We start from the raw sequence: 25,465 nt of genomic DNA on the forward strand, positions 1-25,465 counted from the left end.
TTTCTAATTCCACCATATCTTTTTTTGAGATACAGCAACCAGGACTGAACACAATACTCAAGGTGAGGTGGCACCATGGAGCAATACAGAAGTATTATAGTATTTTCGGTCTTACTTACCCATCCCTTTCCTAATAATTCGTAACATCCTATTTGCTTTATTGGCCGCCGCACACTGGGTAGAAGATTTTAGCGTATTGTCTACAATGACATCTAGATCTTTTTCTTGGGTGCTGACTCCCAAGGTGGACCCTAGCATCCAGTAACTGTGATTTGGATTGTTTTTCTCAATCACTTTGCATTTATCCACATTAAAATTTCATCTGCCATTTGGATGCCCAGTCTTCCAGTTTCCTAAGGTCTTCCTGCAATTTTTCACAGTCCGCATATGTTTTAACCACCTTGAATAGTTTTGTGTCATCTTCAAATTTAATCACTTGCGTAAGAGAATACACATTTCCTAGTGGTTGAAAGTTTCATAACATCAAGATTGGGAAGTTGCAAAAGACTTCTGTAAAGAACGATGTTCCATCTGAGGAATATATTTCTGTAACTTACTGCAAATACAGACTAGATGTTGAAAATGAAATGATTTAAAAACCAAACACAACAGCTTGAAACTGATGTGTGCTGCAATAGGCAGCCAATGCAAATGAAAAAGCACAGGAGTAATATGACCTGATCTATTAGACCCAAGCTGCAAACTGCCAACACATATCAAAGCACCCCACAGTCACTCACATGGGAAAAACATTCAGCATAAGGGGATCCTATACATGCTCACCTTCAAATGCAGTATATATCGTTCAGTGCAAAAAATGTGAAGAAACATGATATGCTGGAAAGACAGGTCAGATGACTAAGACAAGAATTCTATTCTATTTCATTCTATTCAAGGTATTTATATCCCTCTAATATCAATACAGAGTCTAAACGGGTTACACAAGTTTAAGACTCACAATTAAGGATCATGAAGACCTACAGAGTTATTCATTCAGATACTTACTAAAAAGCTAAGTTTTTAGTCCTTTACACAACTGTAAGTAACTAGAAAGTATATGAACTTCTACAGGTATAGACTTCTATAATTTATTAGCTTGAAAAGAAAAACAAAGTCACCATGGATTCTCTTATAGCAGATGATTTTAACAGATGGAAATCCTAACAATGGAGTAAAACAGAAATGAGAATTTAATTGTAAAACTGGATAAGCTGTTGTGGAAGAAAAAAAAAAAAAAAAGAATAGTTCCCCTGTAATATACTAAAAGCTATGAGTGCAGAGACTGGCAACCAATGTAAATCTACAGACACAATATTCACCTGTGATAATGTGGTCAAGGGTGTGGCTTAGATCAGGCACAAACTCAGACACATAGGATTTTCAAGAAAAAGGGAAATAATTTTATTATTTCACTCAACATATGCACCCCTGTTACTTCACAAGTTTTAGTCCAGCACCAATACAGTCTCTTGTTTCCTCTCTGATTCCTCAGATATCATTGTCAGAGCTCTTTCTCTAGGACTAGCTTCCAGCCTAGTCCAACACAGTGTTCATTAACCAAAAAGTGAACAGTAAGAAATAATGAGGTGGATGGTGAAGAGGAGGAACATGAGAAAGTCGTCATCTTAAACTACTCTCTCAGAATTCACAGTAGGAGAGTGCGTGATGAACCAAATGCAAGACTATAATAAGGGGATGTGGAATGATTACATTGACTATCCTTCTCGAATAAAAGGTCAACCCAGAGCAGTTTACAAAATACAATACATAGGACTTATGATTTTATGTTTTTACTAATGAAAGAAAAACAAAACCTACTAAAACATGTTCTGTGGATAAACATTAGAAAATCCACTTCCCCCAGTACTTTCACCCCTTCCTTGTCTGCTTTGATTTTACCACTTTATGTGCCTTTTGTCATGCTCCCAAATGTGAGTAAACTTTTTACCAGCTACAGATTCCAGCTTCCCCTCTCACATCTTGTCCATCATCAAAAACTTGATCATTTCAGATCTCCAGAGACTTCCAGAAAGCACTAAAGACAGACCTGTTCAGAAGAGCATACCCCACCATCCCAACATAAAATACCTGGGCACCTATGTCACAATGAAACCAAAGACCTTAATCAACATTACCTGACTCTTCCTCCCCTCTCCCTCTCTAAGACCCAATACAACCTGCCATACATGTACCTCATTCCACCACAATATCACTTTGTATTATTCACACCATGTATTTTTTTCCAGCAGCATCTACTTTTTTTTAAGTTAATTGGTTTTCTCGGAGTTTCAAGTCTACCTCTTCACTTTTTCCTCTCATGGCAAATTATTCACAAATCCCTCTTATAAAATTAGCTATTTATATTCTCTTTATTCTATTTGAGTACCTTATTATCTGTAGTTTGCTATCCAACTCTACCTTCCTAGCCAACCTTTTGGAGGAGTAGCCTAGTGGTTAGTGCAGTGGACTTTGATCCTGGGGAACTGAGTTCAATTCCCACTGCAGCTCCTTGTGACTCTGGGCAAGTCACTTAACCCTCCATGGCTCCTGGTACAAAATAAGTACCTGAATATACGTAAACCGCTTTGAATGTAGTTGCAAAAACCTCAGAAACGCGGTATATCAAATCTCATTTCCCTTCTCTCTCCCGAGTCCACCTCACTTCTCACTCCTTCCTTCATCACTCCATCTATACTGAAGACGGGAATTGGGGTTGATTTGTACATTAGAACTTAAATATGCACCTGTCCTGATCCCACCTCCCATCAGCCAGGGGGACCAGACAACAGGAGTAGCAGAAACTGCAGGAGACAATTTCTGTTTACCACTGCCATTACTCAGGAAATGCACTGCGAAACTACTCCAACACAGCCATCGTGTGCAGTAAAGCTCGGTAGTCTGATACAACCATGCTCAACCCTCTCACTTCTTCGTTTCCTATACCTCAGCTGTCACTTCTTACTTTCGCTCAGGAGATCCCGGTGACAAGGCCGAACTCTCAGCCTCTTTTGTCCGTGCTAGGGGAAACTTAGCAGCTGCACCACTATAAACAACGAGCAGCAGCTACTGAGGTGGAAAAGCATCAAATCAGTCCGAGACGAAAAGAAAACAGAGATGCAGAGCAGGGCAGAACTCTAAACGCGCAAACACAAGAAACACCATTGGGTTTCCGCAAGAGAAACTACGGCAGACGATTGGTCATTGTAGCTTCGCTCTCCTTGCGATTGGCTGAGTCGTACAATTTTCCCCTTGTTGTTAGGCGGGTTCTTGGGGCGAGTGGGTTTCTTTGCCTGCGAAAGCAAGTTGGGTTGAGTTACAATACGGTGGCCTACAGGAGCCGAAGAGAGCGAGGTACAGACAGAGAGAGAGAGAGAGGAGCCGGGAGGATGAGCCGCCGCCGTCACTGAAAAGACAAATCTCTGCGTCTGTGAGCCGGATTCCCGCCTCTGAGGCTCGGAGTCGTGTTAACCATGAGGTAAATAAACGGGCTCCCGCGGGGACTGCGGTACTCGTGTGGAAGACGGGCGCAAACTGTATGTGTCTAAAAAACAAAACCGAGTAACCGAACCGAGCGCAAGAGAGAGCAGAGGTTGTGTGAGGGACAGTGCGGAGAGCAGAGGGGCGGATTGTGAGGTGTGGGGGAGAGAAGGGGGCGAGAGCGGGAGGATTCATGGGAGACAGTACCGAGATGAGTCGAGGAAGAGCGAGAGAGTGCAGGGAGGAGGGACGGGATGAGGAGAGAATTGATGGGAGAGAGGGGGAGATGGTTGACAGGCGGGAAATACAGAAAAGGGGGTGAGGAGAGAGACTGGACAACTGAAAGAGGGAGGCTAGAAGTCTGGGTTTTCTTTGGATATGCCTTCTTATTAAGGGCCCTCAGTCCGGAGAGGTCTGAGCAAGGTTTTCAGGGCTGCCTGGGGTTGGACAGCTCTGTCCTCTGAGCAGTTGATAGGTATTCAGAAAACAGTCGCCTGTAGTTGGTCAATACCCGACCAGTAGGAGGTGGGAACTACAATGCCAGAGAAGACAACCTCTCCTCCCTGTAGTTGATTATCAGCTAATGGTGAGTTGTCATCAGGGGGAGCCATGACCTGAAAAACTTCTCCTTTCTGGACCAGTGGCCTACAAAACCCATTACCTGGTAGGCTTCTGCCAACAGGAGACAGTGGAAAGATTCTGTTGCCCTGCAGTGAGGGAAGGGTGGCGCATGAATATGAGGGGGAGGGGGAGAAAGAAACAGCATAGAATGAAAGCGAGAAGGCATCACTGCTATAAAGTAGTACATTTAAAACGAATCGGTGAAAAGTTTTCTTAACTCAACGTGTAATTAAACTCTGGAATTCATTGCCAGAGAGTGTGGTAAAGGCGGTTAGCTTAACAGAGTTTAAAAAAGGTTTGGACGGCTTCCTAAAGGGAAAGTCCATTGACTGTTATTAAATGGACTCGGAAAAATCCACTATTTCTGGGATAAGCACTATAAAATGTTTTGTACTGTTTTGGGTTCTTGCCAGGTATTTTTGACCTGGATTGGCCACCGTTGGAAATAGGATGCTGGGCTTGATGGACCTTTGGTCTTTCCCAGTATGGCAATACTTATGTACTTATGCACTAAAGGGTGAAATGAGAGTAAGGGAAATGTCATGAGGGAGGAAGAGAATAGGTGAATATAAAATAAACTTGAAACTTTTAAGAAGGGACATGGCCTAAGAGCAGTAAGCGGAGGGAAGGAGAGAGGATAACAAGCAGTGGTGGGAGAAGTAGGATGAAATGCTGGAGAGACAGGATGTGGATGGTGGTGCAATAACCACAAATAGAGGAACAAGGATAGAAAAAGCTGAAGATATGAGAAGACTAAAATTGAGAAGAGAAACTGAACCCAGAAAAGGCCAAGGAAAGAAGGAAAAGTAGAGACAAGAATAACTCAAACTATACACAAATGTAAAAAAATGGTTTATTTTAATTTTGGCAATAACTGATTACGTTTTCTGTGGTGGCAAATTTGGCTCAAGATATGTTTGGCTTGTAGATCCAAACCATACTTATTGACTGTGCTCTCTTGTCTCTAGACATGTTCTTCCAAACTTTTTTATCTAATAAGACCCCACTAAAAATTCATGTGTCCCTACATGATGATGAAAACAAAATAGCAGACCTCCCGTCTCCCCCCACCCCAATGTTCTAGTACTCTGCATAGGTTGACAGGAAACCCACACAGGAGAAGATGGCAGAGCCTGGGAACGTGCCTCCTCTAATTCTCACAAGCCCCATGCAAACTGCTGCTATTGAGCATACATCAGTGTTTCCCAAGTCGGTCCCAGAGTACCCCCCTTGCCAGTCAGGTTTTCAGGATATTCACAATGAATGTTCATGAAAAAGATTTGCATACAATGTAGGCAGTGTATGCAAATCAAACTCATGCATTTTCATTGTGGATATCCTGAAAACCTGACTGGCAAGAGGTTACTCCAGGACCGACTTGAGAAACGCTGGCAAAGATCACAGTTGAGGCCCAAAAGGAGGGGGAGCAATCCTCTTTACTACTACTACTGCTACTTAACATTTCTAGAGCGCTACTAGGGTAGCGCTTTCTGATCCACGATTTGGGAACCACTGCTCCAAACCACAGATGTGGCCCAATGCCATTTAGGGGCATCTAGAAAAAAAGGAGAGTCCGAGAAGGCCCATCACAGCCTAGCACAACAAAAGTATATTAAACTTATGAGTTCTAGTTTTTGTTCTTGGTCTTTTATTTGGTAGTCCTAGTGGAGGGGAACAGAGAATGGTATCAGAATAAAAAATGAGGAATGTTGGAGAGGGGAAATGTAGTTGCATGGCATCCCACAGATCAATCCAGAGACTTGTAGGTTGTGTCCCTCTACCAGCAGGTGGCGATGTAGATTATTTAGGTGGGGGGCAGAGGCAAGGACAAAATCTGGTAGAATGTCAAAATCTGTTCTTTGATATCTTAAAAAAAATCTTGTTAAAGTGGTTCTTATTTTATATGTGTATGATGATGAAGTATATACAGCAGTAGGAGTCAAATTCTAGGATATAACTGTAAAGCTCAGGTTTAGACACCAGATTTACAGAGAGAGGATATTGGTGAAACTGAGGATTTAAGAACAGGAGTGGGTGCAAAATGGAAAGGGGATAGTGTTCTGAGAAAAAAATGGCAACTCAGAGAAGGGAAAGATTGTGCAGTGTGACAGGGAATGTGAAGGAAGAGGCAGAGATTTAAAAAAATAAGGATGTGGAGAGGAGGGGCACAAAGATTCTGAAGACATGGAGGTAGGTGTGTCAGAGAAGATGATGGGAGCCACTCTGTTCTTCTATACCTGCCTGAATTAAAGAATATAGAATTCTGCTGTGCTCAAGGGATAGCACCAACTGGCAATTGTTTATTTGGGTTTACTATGCCATCTTCCTTCCATCTGTCTTTTCATTTTTTTCTTGGAGAGGAGTTTCTCTTGTTTGCTTGTTTTTATGATTCTTAGGTACTAAGTGGGTAATTCTCAAAAGGGCACCTAAAGTGTGTGTGCTAAGAATGAATTCTGTAATGGCAATTGCACATGTAAGTCTGCAGTTATTCACCTAACCAGAGGTGGCCGGTTCAAATCCCACTGCTGCTCCTTGAGATCTTGGGCAAGTCACTTAACCTTCCATTGCCTCAGGTACAAACTTAGATTGTGAGCCCTCCTGGGACAGAGAAATATCCAGAGTACCTGAATGTAACTCACCTTGAGCTACTATTGAAAAAGGTGTGAGCAAAAGTCTATCTAAATAAATAAGTAACCCGTGAACGTTTACACTAGCTGGTTTAAATGTGTGTGCCTAATTGCTGTCAATATTCTATAACCTTAGTGTTTGGCACGCCTCAACATGCCTATATCTCTCCCATGTCCACACACCCCTAGCAGTTGTTCGCTAAAGGAATTATATGCTAAGGCTATAGAATACCGACTAAGTTATTTGTGTAACTGCAAGTTAGTGCCAATTAACTCCAGTTCCTTAGCATCAGCTCCACTATTTTGCACAAGTGGGTGTTGGCCCGAGGGGATAGCACCCACTTATGTAGAACACTGTAATTTTCTTTCCTTTACTCTGTTAATCAGGTAAGGTATAATTTTTCTTTATAGTCAGTTATTGATAATGCCAATTAGTACCTAAATAAACAAGTTATGCACGTAACTGAGTATTCCAAACCTTTATGCACAATTTTGCATGCTAACTTCAAAAATTGATGTGCAAGGTCATAGAATTAGAGGATAACGGCTTACAAAATGAAAAACATTTGCTCTATTCTCTTGACCAACATGGTGAATGATGTACCTCATAGGCTTACTTAGAATCTGTTGGGAGGAGTTTGCTGTCTTGCTTCTGCTTTTCTTCACCTAGTTTTTACTGTTACAAAGTATTGTGTCCCCCCTCTCACCTCTCTCTCTGATCGGGAAATTAAGGCCAGTATGATAAAGTGTCATAGGAAAGAGGGTGTTTCTGTCCTCTCCGTATGCTGAGAGATCATTTGGAATCTGTGGTATTGTAACTAGAGGTAATTTGGGTAAGTTAGATGGGCCTTAGTTCTTTCTGCCCCAGTGTGATTTGAGGTCAGGGCACCTGGTGCTTCTTGACTAGATAAGTACCACAGTGATTATCTTATTTATTTATTTTATTGCATTTGTATCCCACATTTTCCCACCTCTTTGCAGGTTCAGTGTGGCTTACAATACATCATGAATAGTGGAAATATATAAGAAAATAGACATTTAGCATTACATAATGATCTTGGGTAACATGATAATGATAAAGTATGATGGTGGTTTAACAAGCAAATATCGTAAGGCAATTATGGATATATGTATAGGAGTTCACATTTGTTGATCTTTGTGGTATGCCTTGGATGTACAGACTTCCTTATGAATGGGTATTGGGGGGGGGGGGCTCTTAAGTGGATCTAGTAAGGCTATTCTGTGTTCCTCAACTGACATCAAAGTCTGCTGTTTAGTGCATGCTAAGGTTTACTAGCTCGTTAATGCCTCGTTATTGGCTCGTTAAGTTTAGTGCATCTGAGCCTTAATTCTGTATTGTTTGTCCCTTGAACTTTGCCTTTGGTCCTGTGTTTAACTAAAATTGTGCAGATGGCAAATTTTGGGTCTCATGATGACATTTTAATTGGCTTTGCACCTCTGCCTCTCACCCTGCTCCTTGTTTGATCTTGATGCCATTTTAGCAGTTTTCAAATTCTGTCACTGCAAAACTGTTTTTCTTCTGGAGTACACTTCAATGACATTCTACAAATCTGTATAGGTTTTGATAGCTGTATAGTCTTTTATTGTTTGATGGTTTTAGGAGGTGGCCATTGAATTCATTTTAGTTGCTTATTGGGGAATTTGAAACTTGCTTTGGAGAAAGCACTTTGAGTTTTTCAATGTTCTCAGTATCCCTGGATTCATGATGAAACACAAATGTTTTGAATGCTCATACTGTAGATTCATAATGTAGCGCATGGGATGCAGGTTGGCAGTTACTTGAAGGAACAGCTCATGATAGTTGCTTGTCATGTGTTCTTGCACTTGGTATGCCTTTTAATGACATGGCATAGAATGAAAGTGGATAGGATGGTTTGTGACATTAATGAGGAGTATTTTATATCAGTACTAGCCGTTAAGCCCGTTAAAACGGGCGAGTTTTTTTTTATTTCACCTCCATGTGTAGCAAGTCTGCTCTGTCCCCTGTCCTCCCCCCATGTCCAGCAACCCTCCTCTGTCCTCTTCCCTCACCCCATGTCAAGCCACAGTCCTCTGTTCCCTGCCCTCCCAAAGAGACAGTGAGTGTGAGAGTGAGCAGCTAGTGTGTGTGTGCTTGGGTGTCTCTGTGTGTGTGTGTGTGTGAGTGAGTGAATGAGAGAGAGTGTGTGAGTGAGTGAGAGAGAGTGCTTGTGAGCTGTTAGTACTCCCTGTCTCAGTGGAGGTTCAGTGTCTCCTTGTAGTCAGTTGTTGGAGCTGTGTGTCAGTGGAGGTTCAGTGTCTCCTTGTAGTCAGTTGTTGGAGCTGTGTGGCAGTGGAGGTTCAGTGTCTCCTTGTAGTCAGTTGTTGGAGCTTTGCGGCAGTGGAGGTTCAGTGTCTCCTTGTAGTCAGTTGTTGGAGCTGTGCGGCAGTGGAGGTTCAGTGTCTCCTTGTAGTCAGTTGTTGGAGCTGTGTGGCAGTGGAGGTTCAGTGTCTCCTTTTAGGCAGTTGTTAGAGCAGTTTGAAACGCAGGCTCATTTTTCAGTCGTGTGCCGGTCTCCCTCCCCCCTTCCCCCCTCCCCGCATACATGTTGTTGTTCCGCCCCTTCTGCTGACTCCTGCTGTTCAGTGAGCCAAAGGGGCGGGACAGCTATGTCTTTGCTTCATGCTGCAAAGAAGGACTTGTGTGTGTGTGCGCTGTGAGTGAATACACCTGTTTACCTTTTTCTGTTGGCCCCAGAACGTTTTTTGATCCCTGCTTGGTTTCTGCTGTGGGTTTTTTTAGTTGCCTCGGCCACTTCGTCGTTCCTGCTGTGCCCTTGTACATGGTGGTTCTCTTCTCCATCCTCCCTCCCTCCCCCATTGATGTCCACGCCCCCTCCTTCCCTCCCTATTGGCTGCATTACGTCCTCCTCCGATTTCCACGCCCCCTCCCCTCCCTATTGGCTGCATTACGTCCTCCTCCGATTTCCACGCCCCCTCCCTATTGGCTGCATTACATCTTCCTCCGTTTTCCACGCCCCCTCCCCTCCCTATTGGCTGCATTACGTCCTCCTCCAATTTCCACGCCCCCCTCCCTCCCCTCCCTATTGGCTGCATTACGTCCTCTTCCGTTTTCCACGCCCCTCCCCTCCCTATTGGCTGCATTACATCCTCCTCCAATTTCCACGCCCCCTCCTTCCCTCCCTATTGGCTGCATTACGTTCGGTACAGGAGCTGCTGGTGGAGGCGGGGTTTGGAGTGTTGCTCCTTGAATGTTCGGTCTCTACTGCGCATTTGCGGGTGAGTACGGTCACTCGCAATTTATATGTTTGATTGGACAAAGTATGGCATGTATCCAGATGTCAACCTGTGGTATAGCCCCACAGCCAGATGTCAACCTATGGTATAGCTCCACAGTCAATTTTTGGTGGGCCTGAGCTCATAGTGGATAGGCACAAAATTTTTTTCTCTGCTCCCGCCCCTCCCTCCCTCCACTCTCCATCGCTCCTCTGGCACCTCCCAACTGAAAATGTAAATACTTTAGCTCATGAGGATCCCCAAACTCTGTCAGCTGAAGACTTCCTCCAAAGACAGCCAGAATTCCCTTTTACCAAGCTTGGCAGGTGGCAGGAGCAGCAACAGCAACTCCTTGAACCACTGATGCTGACACCCCATGCATGCTTAGTTGTCAGTGGCTCAAGGAGGCTTCCGCCATCTGCCAAGCTTAGTAGAAGGGAGTTTTGGCTGTCTTCAGAGGAGGTCCTCAGCTGATGGAGCTTGGGGATCCCCACCAGCTACAGCAAGGATCAGGGCTGGTGCTAGACGTGCTAGGGCCCAGGGCAGAAAATAAAGAGCCCCCCCCCCCAAAAAAAAAATCCCTCTCCTCCCTGCCTTTCTCCAATCTCCCCACCTGCCATTACAATCACACCAACAGACCCTCACCAAATACAGAACAAGGGAGCACAAATTTAGAAGTAAAAATATGTTCCCAAACCTGGTCCTGAAGGCACCCCAGCCAGTCAGGTTTTCAGGATATCCACAATAAATATTCATGAGAGAAATTTGTATGCCGTGAAGGAGCAGATTTGGGTACCACTGATGTATTCAAAAATTGAACTGAGAACCTTGGCATGTACTGCAACAGTGGAGAAATAAAAAACAAAACAAAACAGAATTGTATTTCCTTTTCTACTAAACACAATAAAAAGACATCCACTATGCACATTTCCCAAGATAGCATATGTCAGTTAATACCGTAAATTTAAAATAAAATGCCTTTTCTACATCTGTTGTCTGGTCATTTATTTTTCCATCAGGTTGGTTCCAGTTTCTCTTTTCTCCTGTCTGTCTTCTGCTAATTCTCCTTCAAGCAGCTGCTGTCCATTTGTCTTTTCTCCTCTCGTTCCATTCCCTCACTACTCTTGCCTCTGACATATTGATCTTTCCATTTTATCTTTTTTATTTTCTTTTCTGCATCTCTGCCCTCTCATATTTCACCCTCTTTCTAACCCCTTTCCTTCTTTCATCCACGAACTCTCCCGTTATTCATCTCACTTTCCTTAGCCTTCCATCTTTCCATTTTATCTCTTTTTTTTTTCTTTTCTGCATCTCTGTCCTCTCATATTTCACCCTCTTTCTAACCCCTTTCCTTCTTTCACCCACTAGCTCTCCCGTTCTTCATCTCACTCTTTCCTTAGCTTTCCATTTTTAATCTACTCCCCATTACCATATTTCTACCCCCTATAATCATTATCCTCTTCTCATTCATTTCATTGCCACCCCTCCCCCCCTTGGCATCTTCCACATGGTTCCACCATTCTCAGTATTTCCCTCCCTCCCTCCCTCCACCATTCTAACCCTGTATCTGCTCCCTCTTTCTCCCCTCCCCACCCTTGTAGCTTGACATCTCCTTCTTCCTTCCTCTCACCCTCCCCCCAGCATCTTCTTGTCCTTTCTCTCTTTTCTTTCCTCCTCCTCCACGATCCTTCATTTTCCCTCTCTCTTCCCTCCCAGCCATAGTCCAGCATCTCTCTCTCATTCTCTTCGACCCCTGGATCCAACATCTCCCTCCTTCCTCCCCTCTACTGCATCATTTCTCCTTCCCTCTTCTCAACCCTCATGTCCCAACATTGCTCCATCTCTTTTTCCTCTTCCTTCTCTCCCATTGTCCATCACCTCTCTCTCTTATCCCACTCCTTCCCTCTTCTCAACCCTCATGTCCCAACATTGCTCCATCTCTTTTTCCTCTTCCTTCTCTCCCATTGTCCATCACCTCTCTCTCTTATCCCACTCCTTCCCTCTTCTCAACCCTCATGTCCCAACATTGCTCCATCTCTTTTTCCTCTTCCTTCTCTCCCATTGTCCATCACCTCTCTCTCTTATCCCACTCCTTCCCTCTTCTCAACCCTCATGTCCCAACATTGCTCCATCTCTTTTTCCTCTTCCTTCTCTCCCATTGTCCATCACCTCTCTCTCTTATCCCAGGTCTAGCATCTCTCTCTCCATCCCCTCCACTACCATGTCTAACATTTCTTCCTCTCTCATACCTCTCCTGTGCAGCATCTCTCCCTCCTTTCCCCCTCATGTCCAACAATTATTCCTCTACCCCATGTCCAACAATTAGTCCTCTTTTCTACTCCCCCTGCAGCATCTCTCCTCTCCATCCACTGTACTCCCATGCCCAACAGTTTTCACTCTTTCCTACTCCCTCTATCCACTCTATAGATTCCACAGCTGAATGTTCCTAGTTTAACAAGGAGCCTATGTGTGGCAATGAGCATCTTTCAAAGGGTCATAGCATGTAAGAATCGCTGCTGCTGTTGTCGACTGACCTGGAAGCCTTCCCTCTACCACTTTCCTGCCAGGCTGTAAACGGGAAGTTACATCAGAGTTGGGAGGGAAGGTTTGCGGGTCATCTGGCAGCAGTGGCAGCGATTCTTACCGCTGCCAGCAACCCTTTGAAGACAGATACAGAGGGAGATGCAAGACAGCAGTGGGAGCCTAGCTTGCTCCCCAATGCTAGCATTGTCAAGGATGCACAGCCAGACCCACCCATGGTTATACCTTGATATCAACACACTACACCAACATTCATAGACTCAAAATATGTAGCAAGTATCTCCAGTTAATGGCCAACATTAGTGTGACTTTCTAGTTCCATATTCAGATAGTCATAAAGAGTATGAATAGTCTGCTGTAGTTTGTTTTCCCAAATGAATTGAAAGTTGTTTTGTACATAATTTATATCTGCATTTTTCTTGAAGTGTTTCAAGCAGTTTTGGTTTCTGGGCTCTTACTCACAAGCTTGCTTTAGGCATTGAGGTTACAAAGTCCAGGAAATGATATAAAAATACTGTAATTATTTTGGTAGGGTTAGCTTCTGAACTCTCCATTCAGTCATTATGATCTTAACTCTTAATTTCTGTATTCCAGGTTTATTCTTATAGTGTATGACCTTTTAGACCACAATTTGATCAGATATTTTCATTTGAGGGTTTTATAAACTTTTATCCATTAGGATTTTCTACTCATTTTCTCTTTTAAGATAGACAACTGATACTCAATTTTTGAACGCTGAAGTTTGTGCTCCTTGTGGAATCTAATTATAGTTTCAAGTTTGGATATATTCTTAAGCCAGAGACATCCAATGTGCGGTCCACTTGAGATGTTTAGCAAAATTTCCTTATTAGCTAGCACACATCATTTTGAAGCATTTCAGAGCTGTTTCATGGATATGAAGTCACAATTTCAAAAGAAATTTGCATACTTTAATGAGTATAAATCATACTGATGCAGACTCAACTCGAAGATTGTCTTTGTCTTCATTTTTCTGAAGTATAGTTTCTTGCATTCTGTGTAAATTTTTCTGCTGAGTTCATAACTCCTGCTCCATCTGGACTTGTTTTTAGTATAAGAGCATAAGAGATTCCATGCTGAGTAGAGCAATGTCCCCCTGAATCCAGCATCTGGTGTCCGACATTGCCAAACTGGGTTACTTGGAAGCATCTGGCAGGCTTCCTCTTGTTCCTTTTATACTTTCAGCTCAGTTGGACCCAATACAATGATCCTTCTTCAATCACAATTTCCTGGGGATTTTTTCTCTTACATACCTCCTTCTCCCCCTTAACAACTGTTCTGGTCATTGCAGTTACAGGTCTGTGCACAAGGGCTCTATGGTGCTAATAGCCTCCCCACCAGGGCCTTTGAATGCTTCTCCAAAGCCTTCCCTGCTCTGGACAACCCAAGGAATAGAATGCCCAACACATGGTTTGAACCAGGAACCAACACACAACACTTAACACCAGAATCACTGTGCTAACCCTAGCCAGCAGATTTTGCTGAGAAGATTTATATTTTTTTCGGACTTGTAGGCAGCGTATAAGGGGGAAAAAATAAAGATCACTTACTTCCTTGTGCTCATTACCACAAATAAGAGGTAACAATGTCTATATCTGCCTGGCTAATAATTTTAATGGACCTATCTTCTAGAATATTGTCAGTCTTTTGTAACCCAGTTGTACTGTTATCCGCGGCCACATCTCTGACAACAGATTTCACAACAATTGTGTGGCAACTGAAAAAGAAGGCTTGTTTTCACATCTGTTGCCAGGTAGTTTCTTGAATTGCCCCATAGTCCTAATGTTTAAATCAAGCAGTTGTAATTCTAATTGCAGAAATGGGTTCTTTGAAGGTTGTAGTTTTCATAAATTAATATAATTTGCCTGCCTCTATCCACTCTATAGATTCCACAGCTGAATGTTCCTAGTTTAACAAGGTGCCTATGTGTGGCAATGAGCAGGAGGTAATCTGTCTGGCCCTTTGGTCCATTTACTCGTGCCAAAATTCTGTGCCAAAAAAAAAAATCAAAATTCTTCAAGTTTATTTGTCATAATTTGACCAATCTCACAGCCCCCCTCCCTGTACACAAATACCATCCATATTTTCCCAACCACCCTCCCAGCACCCGTAGCATCCATCTTTATTATACTCCCCTCCCTGCACCCACACATAACATCCACTTTCTTTTTACAGCCCCCTCCCACCCTGCCTGCCTGCACCCACATGTCATCCATATTTTTTTTCAGCTGCCCCTCCACTCGCCCGTGAGGTAGGAGGAGGAGGAGCTGCATCGGGAGTACCTCATCGGGGCATGAAAGAGCATCACTCTTTCCTGCTTGCTGCTACTGCTCTGGGCTGGTGCCACTGCTTTTTCCAAATGGCTGCCGAGACTGCCTGCAGAGGTCTCATGAGATTACCGTGTGCAGTCTTGGCAGCCATTTTGAAGAAGCAGTGGCACCAGCCAGAGAGCAATGGCAGCGTACAGGAAACAGTGGGGTTCTTTCCTGACCCCGAAGAGGCCACCCACTAGACTATCGGAGTGTGATCAGGTAGGCCCAGGGAGGGTCCACCAAGGTGGTGGTGGGGAAGCCAGCCAGCATTCACCGTGGGCTGGGAAGGGCCCACCAAGGCTTACGAGGTGGCCAGCAAGCCAATTCTCCCAGAGCTCAGTCGCACAGAATTCCAGCAGGATTAGGTCCATTGGATTGCCCTTGCCTCCCCCCCCCCCTGAAAAATTCAGAGCAGATATTAGTGTTATGTTATTTTGGAAGGTGCCAGGTAGCTGGGGGCAGTAGCAATTGGAGGGCAATATGACAACTAAAGTCCCTACCAAAAGCAAAGATAGTGGAGCATCAGAATCGCATGTTCCCAACAATGGGATTGGCCTGGGCAATGGAGATCACCGCAGAAGTAACAGCAGCAATAGAACAAGCATTGGGTAAAAAGTTAAACTAATATTTGAAAAGTTGGAATCAATGAATAGTTGTTCGGAGGAGTTTGGAAATAACTTCTGCACCTGAAGCAGAGTGTCAGCTGTGGAAGATATGGTGTGAGTGGTAGAGGAGGCGAGGATCTGCTTGCAGAGTGAGACTGCTCAGTATGAGAATAAAGTGGATGATAAATTGAGCATAGAGAAATAATTTTGCATCTGGTGGGACTGCCCATAAATCATTGTAGAGAAAGAATTGTGCGAATTTCTGAAGTCTTGGTTCATACCATGCCTGCGGTTTAAAAGCACTTCAGGACCCAACTACTTTATTTTAAAATGTTTCTATTCTGCTCTATCTAAAATTCTAGGGGATTAAAAAAAAAAAGCATACATAATTACTTGTTTTAGTTGTCTTGTTAATCTACTAAAAATCAACATTAAATTATCTACAATAACATAACAATAAATGAAGTTTTTTAATTTCCTTTTCAACCGTTAGCCAATCCAAGTACCTATAATAAGACAGTACTTCTCTTCATATGGGTATCACAATAAGGGCTCTGTTTACTAAGGTGCGTTAGTGTTTTTAGCGCGCGCATTAACCATGTAGGCGCCTATAGGGATATTGTAGGCATGTACATGATTAATACGCGTTAAAAATGTTAACATGCCTATAACGCTGCTTAGTAAACAGGGCCCTATGTCACATAACACCAATCCCTGTTTAAATAGATATGTTTTCAAACTTTTTTGAAAGGATAATCAAGTATTATGGGGGTCTTTTACAAAGTGGCGGTAAGCCCAACGCGGGTTTACTGTTTGCTGAAACGGAAGTACCGCTGGGCTACCACAGCAGCCTGGTGGTAGTTCCCACCCCCAGTGTGTGCCATTTCTGGTGCTACAAAAATATTGTAGTACCAGTATATACCTGGCGGTAATATGGTTACTGCCGGGTTAGCGCGAGAGCCCTCGCTGCCACCTCAATGGGTGGCGGTAAGTGCTGCCCCACCAAAATGGACACGCGGCAAGTGTTTCACTTGTGGCACAGCCATTTCTTTTAAAAAAAGAAAACTGCCTTTTACCCACTGTGGAAAAAGGGGGCCTTGGCGCAAAAACATGCGCCGACGCCAGTGCAGGCCCCCTTTTGCAACAGTTTTGTAAAAGGACCCCTATACTTAGGCAGTTCATTAGACAAAGCATTCCAGAGTTGTGGTCCCATGATTTGAAAAGTGCTATTTCTTAAATCTGTTGACTTGAGTTTCATCTTGACTGTGAAATTAAAGCCCTATTTCTACCTTCTACATTGGTGGTCTGCTGTTTGTTTTGCTATAAAATAAAGTAGGAAATCAAATTTACATAACGTAGTAATTAACTGCTTATCTAACAAAAAAAGCTTCCAGGTGAGCAGGATCAAGGAAACATAATTGGCAACTTGAAAGGAAATACAACATTAAAAATTTTATCCAATGATGATTCTATGAAATTATTTAACATTGGTAGCCATCTTGATTTCAAGTCTGCCAAAGTCAATTTTCTAAGGGGCCCTTTTACAAAGCGGCAGTAGAGCTACCGCTGCATTGTCACACGCCAATTTGGCACTACCGCTGTCTCACCACGAGAATCAGTGGTAGTACTGCCACCCCATTTCCTGTGCGCGGTAAAATAATTTTTGGGTTTTTTTTCCACTGGGGGCTTAACTGGAGGTAATGCTGCCTGGTTACCACAGGGTTAGCACATGAGTCCTACCGCCTCCTAAATAGGAGGTGGTAACGGCTCCCCCAGGAAATGGCCACGTGGCAAGTATATACTTACCATACAGCCATTTCCTTTTTTTCACAAAAACAGCACTGTGGTAAAAGAGGCCTCAGCACATGGGAAATTCACGCGCTGAGGACACCACAGGGCCCATTTTACTGCAGCATAATAAAATGCTCCTAAATGAGGGAATAACCACCTGATTTGTATTCGAAGAACAGAGATTTCTGAGTGGATGGTATGGGATCAGCAAAGATCCAAGGTATAAAGGAGTACCAGTGAAAAAGGCTTTATGGGCCAAAACCAAGATGCTATACCAAATCCTGTATTTCAGTGGCAGCCAATGTTGTTCATACAAAAGGGAGATAATTTTGATCAAATTTCCTTGCATTGTAGATCAGCTTTACGGACGTATTTTGAACAACTTGGAGATGTCTTATAGAATTCTTAGGGCATTTCAATTGGTACAGAATACTGCGGCAAGGCTTATTGCAGGCACCCCTTGATTTAATGACATAGCACAATTGCTGAAACAAAGGGCCCCTTAGAGAACTGACTTTTGCATTTTCTTGGGATTCAGCATTCTCCTGCACAGCTCCTATGCTTTGGAACCTCCTACCCGTTGACACTCGTATTGAATCTTTCCTTCCAAACTTTTAGTGAAAACCTGAAACAACTGTACTGACTACTGGTGGCCTATAGGGTTCAGTACAAAGTATTATGTTTGATACATCAGGCTTTATATTTGTGACATTTATTTCACCCAAACTGTATGTGTATATCGCCTGTAAAGGTCTTTGAGATCAGAGCACTACGTGACTACCATTAGAGACGGTAGGAAATAGTTTCGAGAGATTTTGTTAATACCACCTGAGAATAGTCCTCCTATTGTGAGAATGCAGTATTTGTCTTCAGGAGAACCACCGAGAAGTTCTACTCCAGTGGAGACCAAGAGAGATGGCTCGGAAGATCTGAATTCAGCTCCCTAGAGGTTGTAACAGCAGGGACAACTCCTGGTAACTTTTGCCTTTGAGCATGATAGAGATTTCCTGACTTGTCTCAGTTGACGCAGAAGCACTGAAAAGAATTTCTGGCCCTTAGGCTAAAGGTGCCATGCTCATTTTGAAATTGTTGTGACCAAGGAAGGGATTAAGGTACTAGTTGGTTCTGATGCCTTGTCTTAGAGTAGTACGTACTGGCTGCAGGATTCTGCTGAGTCTGTTCCACTACCTTTTGTGTTAATTTCTTCTTCTTTTTTTTATTTTTTTTTTTTATTACCTGATTTGATTCCTTCTATAATTGTGGATTAGATATTGGTAATTTTCCTTAAAGTTAATATTGTGATTTTGTGTTTCTAATCTATCTCAAGTAGTGGAGTGATATATGCTTGATTGTATTGATAAATTGGTTTAAAATAATTAAAAAAATAAAATAAATTTAAAGGAATATCATTAAGAAGTGCATTGCTATAGTCAAGCCTATTAAGAATCAGAGCATGGATTAAAATTTTCAGGGCACATGGTAGCAAAAATGGTTTTAAAGATCTAATTTTATGTAAGGAAGCAAAACATTTCTTCACTACCAAGGAAATGTGACATTTAAATGATAAAGTATTATCTATTAGAACCTCTAGTGACATAAGTTCTTCTTTAATTGGTATCGCAACCTGCCCCAGAGCCACTTGTGGAGGGATGGAAGGCCAGGAGTGGGAGAACCAAAGTTCTTTAGTCTTTTCTATATTCTGCACAAGTTTTTGGTCAGATAGCCATGAAGTAATAGTACAAATCTTTATCTGAAGGTCATTTAATAAAGTAGAATCCCAGTTTTCATGCACCACTAAAAGTTGAATGTCATCTGCATAAAAATAAATACGAAGGTCCAATGACTGTTTTCTCTACCTCCATCTGCTAGTAGGAGAGGATAACACCCGTTGGTATGGCCCGACTAAAGGAAACGATAGTAACAGGTACAATATAATTTCACTATATTGAGATTGTTTGTCCCTATATGCTTTATGATGGAAATCACTGACATCTGGACCTATTCCATCCTGTTTATATCATTTTTGAAAGTTCAGTGTCCAGGATCATATACAGTACTCCAGCTGAGGTCTCATCAGAGATTTCTACAGACACACTATCTCATCCTTTTTTTTTTTTTCCTACTGACCAAACATTCTTCTGGCTTTTGCTGTTGTCTTTCTACCTGTTTTGCTACCTTTAAGATCATCAGGTACATCACCCCCAAGCCCACTCTTCTTTCGTGCACAGAATTACTTCAACGCTACAGTGCACTCCATTAAGTTTTTTTTTTTTTTGTAGTCCAGATTTATGTCCCTTGCCAAATTTGTTCTACAAGCTTCATTAAATCCCTCCTCCTGTCAGGGCTGCTATCAGGCACCTTAGGCAAGCTTTTCAGCTTTGCATCACTTCTCCCAGAATAATCTGGGTAAAGAGGAAGTTTGACAACTTAAATGTACCTCTTGTGTATTTCTTTGTGTAGTTGTTAGAACCTATTGTTTTGCTTTGACTGCCACTGTTCTTTGGTGCCTCCCCACCTCAACCCAGAAGCTGCTGCCCTAGGCTACTTCCTAACCCTGTCCAGTGGTTGAATTAGTCCTTCCTCATGTTATCCACACCTTCCAGGGTGTCTACCTTATTGCATATTTTGGTGTCATCTGAAAAAGGCACACCTTACTTGAAAGCCCTTCCACAATATCACAAAAATGTTAAAGAACCAGACTAAGGGCCAATATCTGTGGTAACACTCTTATCCTCAGAGTGAACTCCTTTTATCGTTACTTTTTGTTGCCTCTCAATTAACCAGTTTATTACCCAGTCAGTAACTTTAAGGCCCTTACCAAGAGTGTTTAATTTATTTATAAGCTGTCTGTTTGGAACCCTGTCAAACGCTTGCTGAAATCTTACTATACCACATCAAGGGGCCGATGGAGAAAGTCATGCAGTAGAGCCATGTGCAGCTTCTATTGCATACTTAATTCTATGCCATGCAGAAAGCAAATGACATGCAAATTTTATGTGCACAAAACTTTTGCGCTCATCAGAGAAAACCTGTCCAGCACATCATCTTGTTCGCATGTCTGAAGAAAAACGAAAGTGCATCTCGCATCTGCGCCTGTTCATACATTAATATCGGCCTCACCAAAATTTCTTGCACATAAAAAATTTTGCCACGCCACAGAAGGACAGGTGACATGTGCTGTCACTTTTAATTTTTGTTCAGACACACGCACGTGATCTATTACTTCCAGGCAGCCTTTTAAAGTTGCAGACACTTTTTCAGTTGCAGAGGAACACAAAACTAACAGGTAAATCTAAAAAATTGGCATGAAATCCTTTTCACTAACCTGTCTATGCTACCCTGAACCTGAGAGAAAATTTCTTGCGTTGTCCGTGTGTCAGAAGCCATTGTTTCCTGCTTTGCACGGCTGTGGAATACTTAATGGCCTTATTACCATACATTTTAATGGAATGTTCGGCCGCATCTTTTGCACAAGTTAACACCCTCCCTCGACCCCTCCCCCCTGCATTCCTTGGCCATTAATATGCCTACAACCCTAGGTAACACCACAGTTAGACTTGTAGTACCTTTCTGCATCAACCGCCTAGTGTTTGTCTTTCAGTCCAATTCTCTAGTTTAGTTGTGTTTTATTATTATGTTTTGTATAGTTTACAATCTGCTTTGCTTGTATTTTCCTGTGAGCGCTCTGTAGATAAATGGAGAAACAAATATTTTAAATAAAAATAAAGCAATAATTGAACTTCAAAGTTAAAATATCAGTATAGTTCAGCATCCTTTTTAGTTCCTTTTTAATGGCAAGTGCAAAGCAAATTGTTGACGTTTAATGAAAGATTTCACTTTGAAGAGAAATGTGTGCTGAAATATCATTGGAAACTGAGTTTACCATATTCATCTGGTTCTAATCAATAAAACCATGCTGCCTGTTTTGTTGCCATGTTCTATAACATGATTGTGTAATTTTATTTCTCCGAGGACAAGCAGGCTGCTTGTTCTCACGACTGGGTGACGTCCGCGGCAGCCCCCACCAACCGGAAATAAGCTTCGCGGGACGGTCAGCACGCAGGGCACGCCCACCGCGCATGCGCGGCCGTCTTCCCGCCCGTGCGCGACCGCTCCCGCCAGTTACTTTTTTTCCGCGACTGAGAGAGTTGTGTTTTCCCCTCTCTCTCGTTTCAGCCGCCGGATTTTTTCGACCGCGTTTACGCGGATCGTCGCTTTTGGCCTGTTCGGCCTCTTCTTTTTCTTCTTTTCTTTTATTAAAAAAAAAAAAAAAAAGAATTTTGCGCGTGTGGAGCACGCGCTCCTTCTTTTCCCTCGCTTTCTAGCGGGGACGCCTCGTTGCGGCCTAGTGGCCGCTCGGTCGGTTACAATTTTCGTGGTGTGATTTTAGCCACCATTGCCGACTTTGACTTCGCCGACGCGATTTTTCCGTCGATGTCCTCGAAGGTCCCGAGTGGATTTAAAAAGTGTGGTCGCTGCGGCCGGCCGATCTCGCAGACCGACACCCACGCTTGGTGCCTCCAGTGCCTCGGGCCGGAGCACAATCTCAAGTCGTGCGGTTTGTGTCTCGGTCTCCGGAAACGGACTCAGGTTGCGAGGCAAGTTCTGCGGGACCGTCTTTTTGGAACTTGCGCCGGCCCCTCGACGTCGACCTCGACGGCATCGGTATCGAAGACCGGTTCTTCGGTACCGGTATCGATGCCCGAGACATCGGCACCGATGGCAGCGACCCCAGGAGAACAGGTCCCGTCGGCCCGCCGGTCCGCCGGCGAGAGTGGGGTAGAGAGACCCGCGTGGGCAGTCGGCCCCGGTCACTCCCTCAACTCGTGAGCCACGGGACCGAACCCTGTCGGACCCGGTACCCCGAGACCGAGGGGGATCGACCTCCTCCTCCTCCATGCCCTCCGGCACCGGTGACGTGCACCGGAAAAAAGACAAGAAGCGCCGTCACCGGGAGCCCTCGGTGCACCCTGAAGAGGAGTCGACGCCGAAGCGTCATCGCAGAGAGGAGAGATCTCCGTCGGTGGTGGAGGTACCGACGCGTCGGGGTTCCGGCACCTCGGTGCCATCTCCTGGCCCCCAGCAGCTTCCGGCACCGACACCCTTACCGGCCCCACCGCCTTTCCCGGCAGCGGGCCTGGACGAGTGCCTCAGAGCCATCCTTCCGGGGATCCTGGAAGGGCTGATGCGCCAGGCTGTGCCGGCGCCGGGGGTGCTTGCGCCCTCTGCGCCGATGACTGTGGCGCCGGCGAGCTCTAGCCCAGCGCCGGGGCAGTCGACACCGCCGCCGCTTGCGGTGCCGGTCTCGACAGCCACGCAGGTGGAGTCCCCGTCGACGTCGATGGAGGGAGCTCCGTCCCCGCCGGCGCGGGAGTCCACCGCTCGACGACACCGAGACCTTGGTGCCTCGACGTCGAGCCGGGCCCGGTACCGGACTCAGCTACATGAGCTAATGTCCGATACCGAGGACGAGGACTCGTGGGGGGAAGAGGAGGACCCGAGATATTTCTCCTCCGAGGAGTCTACAGGCCTTCCCTCGGACCCCACGCCGTCACCGGAGAGGAAGCTCTCACCTCCTGAGAGTCTCTCCTTTGCCTCCTTTGTGCGGGATATGTCTATAAGCATTCCCTTTCCCGTGGTCTCTGTGGAAGAGCCGAGGGCCGAGATGCTCGAGGTCCTCGACTATCCATCACCACCTAGAGAGTCCTCCACGGTACCGCTGCACAATGTCCTGAAGGAGACGCTGCTCCGGAACTGGGTGCGACCACTAACTAATCCCACCATTCCCAAGAAAGCAGAGTCCCAGTACAGGATCCACTCTGACCCAGAGCTCATGCGGCCCCAGTTGCCCCATGACTCAGCGGTCGTGGATTCTGCTCTCAAGAGGGCACGGAGTTCGAGGGATACCGCCTCAGCGCCCCCGGGGCGGGAGTCTCGCACTCTGGACTCATTTGGGAGGAAGGCCTACCAATCCTCCATGCTCGTGACCCGCATCCAATCTTACCTGCTCTATATGAGCATCCACATGCGGACCAATGTGCAACAGCTGGCGGACCTGGTCGATAAGCTCCCGCCGGAGCAGTCCAGGCCTTATCAGGAGGTGGTCAGGCAGCTGAAGGCGTGCAGAAAGTTCCTGTCCAGGGGGATTTTTGACACCTGTGACGTGGCATCTCGTGCTGCGGCCCAAGGTATAGTGATGCGCAGGCTCTCATGGCTGCGTGCCTCTGACCTGGACAACCGCACCCAGCAGAGACTGGCTGACGTCCCTTGCCGGGGGGATAACATTTTCGGTGAGAAGGTCGAGCAGATGGTGGACCAACTGCATCAGCGGGAAACCGCTCTCGACAAGCTCTCCCACCGGGCGCCTTCAGCACCCGCCCCCACGGGTGGGCGTTTTTCCCGGGCACGGCAGGCTGCACCCTATTCTTTTGCAAAGCGTAGGTACAACCAGCCGGCCCGAAGGCCTCGTCAGGCACAGGGACAGCCCCAGCGCGCTCGTTCTCGTCAACAGCGTGCGCCTAAGCAGCCCCCTGCGCCTCCACAGCAAAAGCCGGGGACGGGCTTTTGACTGGATCCACGGGAACATAGCCGCCCTACAAGTGTCCGTACCGGACGATCTGCCGGTCGGAGGGAGGTTAAAAATTTTTCACCAAAGGTGGCCTCTCATAACCTCCGACCAGTGGGTTCTCCAAATAGTGCGGTGCGGATACGCCCTGAATTTGGCATCCCTGCCTCCAAATTGTCCTCCGGGAGCTCAGTCTTTCAGCTCCCATCACAAGCAGGTACTTGCAGAGGAACTCTCCGCCCTTCTCAGCGCCAATGCGGTCGAGCCCGTACCACCCGGGCAGGAAGGGCAGGGATTCTATTCCAGGTACTTCCTTGTGGAAAAGAAAACAGGGGGGATGCGTCCCATCCTAGACCTGAGAGGCCTGAACAAATTCCTGGTCAAAGAAAAGTTCAGGATGCTTTCCTTGGGCACCCTTCTGCCAATGATTCAGAAAAACGATTGGCTATGTTCCCTGGATTTAAAGGACGCATACACTCACATCCCGATACTGCCAGCTCACAGACAGTATCTCAGATTCCGACTGGGCGCACGGCACTTTCAGTATTGTGTGCTGCCCTTTGGGCTCGCCTCTGCCCCACGAGTGTTTACCAAGTGCCTCGTGGTGGTAGCGGCCTATCTACGCAAGCTGGGAGTGCACGTGTTCCCATATCTCGACGATTGGCTGGTCAAGAACACCTCGGAGGCAGGAGCCCTCCGGTCCATGCAGTGCACTATCCAACTTCTGGAGCTGCTGGGGTTTGTGATAAATTACCCAAAGTCCCATCTCCAGCCAACTCAGTCTCTGGAATTCATAGGAGCGCTGCTGAATTCCCAGACAGCTCAGGCCTACCTTCCCGAAGCGAGGGCCACCAATCTCTTGACCCTGGCTTCGCAGACCAGAGCGTCTCAGCAGATCACAGCTCGGCAGATGTTGAGACTTCTGGGTCATATGGCCTCCACAGTTCATGTGACTCCCATGGCTCGTCTTCACATGAGATCTGCTCAATGGACCCTAGCTTCCCAGTGGTTCCAGGCCACCGGGAATCTAGAAGATGTCATCCGCCTCTCCACCAGTTGCCGCACTTCACTGCTCTGGTGGACCATCCGGACCAATTTGATCCTGGGACGCCCATTCCAAATTCCGCAGCCCACGAAAGTGCTGACGACGGATGCATCTCGCCTGGGGTGGGGAGCCCATGTCGATGGGCTCCACACTCAGGGTCTGTGGTCCCTCCAGGAAAAGGATCTGCAGATCAACCTCCTGGAGCTCCGAGCGATCTGGAACGCACTGAAGGCTTTCAGAGATCGGCTGTCCTGTCAAATTATCCAAATTCGGACAGACAATCAGGTTGCAATGTATTACGTCAACAAGCAGGGGGGCACCGGATCTCGCCCCCTGTGCCAGGAGGCCGTCGGGATGTGGCGTTGGGCGTGTCGGTTCGGCATGCTCCTCCAAGCCACGTACCTGGCAGGCGTAAACAACAGTCTGGCCGACAGACTGAGCAGAGTCATGCAACCGCACGAGTGGTCGCTCCATGCCAGAGTGGTACGCAAGATCTTCCGAGCGTGGGGCACCCCCTCGGTGGACCTTTTCGCCTCTCAGACCAACCACAAGCTGCCTATGTTCTGTTCCAGACTTCAGGCACACGG

At 45.5% G+C, this 25,465-nt stretch overlaps 1 protein-coding gene across 2 annotated transcripts in view; it reads right to left on the minus strand.

Moving 5' to 3' along the window:
• CRYZL1 (crystallin zeta like 1) overlaps positions 1–3,166 on the minus strand; it is a 62,454-nt gene extending 59,288 nt beyond the window's left edge. Inside the window, exon 1 of one of the 2 annotated variants that reach the window (XM_030202168.1) lies at positions 2,963–3,166. The gene's annotated coding sequence lies outside the window, so the exon portion shown is untranslated. Of the gene's footprint in view, positions 1–2,950 lie in introns of both variants that reach the window. The other variant, XM_030202169.1, reaches the window with a different exon arrangement.
• Between the last annotated feature and the right edge of the window lie 22,299 nt (positions 3,167–25,465).

The sequence above is a fragment of the Microcaecilia unicolor genome, chromosome 4, assembly GCF_901765095.1.
Source record: "Microcaecilia unicolor chromosome 4, aMicUni1.1, whole genome shotgun sequence".
Lineage (NCBI taxonomy): Eukaryota > Metazoa > Chordata > Amphibia > Gymnophiona > Siphonopidae > Microcaecilia > Microcaecilia unicolor.